This window comes from Austrofundulus limnaeus, unplaced genomic scaffold (assembly GCF_001266775.1).
Source record: "Austrofundulus limnaeus strain Quisiro unplaced genomic scaffold, Austrofundulus_limnaeus-1.0 Scaffold379, whole genome shotgun sequence".
NCBI lineage: Eukaryota > Metazoa > Chordata > Actinopteri > Cyprinodontiformes > Rivulidae > Austrofundulus > Austrofundulus limnaeus.
In genome coordinates, this window is record NW_013952781.1 from 221,818 (window position 1) to 223,913 (window position 2,096).

General features: G+C 37.6%; 1 protein-coding gene across 2 annotated transcripts in view; it reads right to left on the reverse strand.

Moving 5' to 3' along the window:
* LOC106528434 (SH3 domain-binding protein 4) overlaps positions 1–2,096 on the reverse strand; it is a 91,817-nt gene that overhangs the window by 68,449 nt on the left and 21,272 nt on the right. The window contains exon 1 of one of the 2 annotated variants that reach the window (XM_014023603.1): positions 1,336–1,482. The exons of the other annotated variant lie outside the window; for it this stretch is intronic. The gene's annotated coding sequence lies outside the window, so the exon portion shown is untranslated. Of the gene's footprint in view, positions 1–1,335; positions 1,483–2,096 lie in introns of those variants that run through there. 2 annotated transcript variants of the gene reach the window in all.

Here is a 2,096-nt window from a genome sequence, read left to right on the forward strand (position 1 = left end):
AACTGAAAATATGGATGGAGGACAACAGTTTAGCTTGTTTGTCTAGCTAGCGCCGAGCTAATACTTGTAAGGCAATATAGCGTCGGCGCTAGCGCAAAGGCTAACAGGCTAACTGGGGTTCTTCTTCCATGAAGCAGCTCTGTTGTCCTCCATCTCCTCCATCCAGATTTTCAGTCCAACCACTGCCCTCATAAATCGTCTGTTTCTTTCATCAAAATTTCATAAGGAAAAAATATATTAAAGATCTAATATTTCGTGAAAAAATGCATATCACCAATTACCTTTAAGGTCAGAGTTTAAAACTAAAAATCGCTGTCTGTTGTTTTGGTCAAACCACAATAAAATTAGTTCCATTTTTGTAAAACTGGCTGAGTTGGAGTTATTTGTGTTTTTCCTTAGCTAAGTTTACTGTGATGCTTATCTGTACACATCACACAACAACACAGAGATATGCTGACTTTAGTAGTAGAGTCTTTTAGCTCATCTTCTGAGTGAACAAAAGGACAAAACTAACTTTAAATACCAACAGACAAAGGGGGAAAAATAACTGCACACAATTAAAAGTTATAGTGTTGAGGTTACAATGTTAAGATCTGTGCTCAGCGTTTACTTGCACGCCCTCCAAGCCAAGCGTCCCAACAGAACTAAGCCCCCCGCCCACGTAAATTGAAGCGGGGGAGTGGAGATTGTGGCAACAGGATATGTGGCTTGGACCCAGAATTATCAACCTTGCACTCTAATACCATAATTGCCAGGCTTAAGTAAGGAGCAAGTTTTCTGGGGGACAAACACAGATTTAACTCAAAAATCATTTTGAGAATTTCAGTTTTTTTGATATATTTACCAGTGAATGCCAAATTAATCTATAGATTTAATGTAAATATTCTTTATTACTATTATTATTTTTCATAGTATTATTTGTATAATTGGGTCACTTTGTTCACAGTGTTTATTCAAGAACATTATGTTAATTACCATAAATAATCCACATCTGGTTGGGTAACAGTAGACCTACTGTCATTATTTTCATTGTGAGGTTTTAAATAAAAAATTTTAGATAAAATGTCATGTTTGTATTTTAGGTTAAATAAAAATTTCCTGTCAAAATTAACACTGTGTTAGTGTGATACAAATATACTGAACTGAATAAAATCGGGCTATCAAGATTATGAGCAAACATAAAGGAAGAATGTCTTAACCATGACATACTGTATTACCAACATCAGATTATTATAATATAATTGACTTTAATTACGTTTCTGCTTATTATTTACTGATCTGAAATTGAGAACCTTCCTCTTTAAACATCACTCTCAGACTGTGCTGTGTACTTACTCAGAACATAATTTGTGTCTCTGTGCAGAGCAGAAAATTGCAGATGACCATAATAAAACTTCAGCTTTGAAATATCTCAGCGTACAAGGTCAAAGACAAAGCAGTGTCCTCCCAGCAGTAATAAAAGCATCCTGATGACCAGATGACTGGCTCCATATGAGCCCTGCGTGCACGCCGACTCTCTGCTGCAAGTTTAAGGACAACTTCTCCTTAACAGGAAGTGGCTGTGGAGGAAATGCCTTTCTGATGAGAGGCTGCTAGATCTCTGCTGACGCTCCCATCTACATTTCCTTCAAAGCACCACCTTCAACACATTGTTTTGGAGTGCTTACCCACAGAAACATAAAAAGACTGATGAAATGATAAACAGCACAGATATGATTTTCAATTCAAACTGAAAAGTCAACAAAGCAAACTMCCCTTATTTTCTTTAGAGCTATAATTAGACTAAACAGAGGTTAAACTGATCCCAAAGCTTTGACTCATTTAGGCCTACTAAWGTGGAGAGTTGGAGTCCAATAAGAGAAGATTTAGCAGCTGTCAGATTGTGGCMGCTAAACAAGCTCACAGACCMCCAACGAGCTTGTGAGTTTGTGAGCTAACAAGAGAAACCCTGATGCTGTTCTCAGCTGGCAGCTCAACAAGAAACTAAAAGACACAGCCTCACAACAGGCCTCATGCAAGAACCGTTGGTACACACAGGTTTGTTCTTAAGTTGTGCGTACCAGTGTTTTAGGAGAATTTGTGGCATTCACCAATGT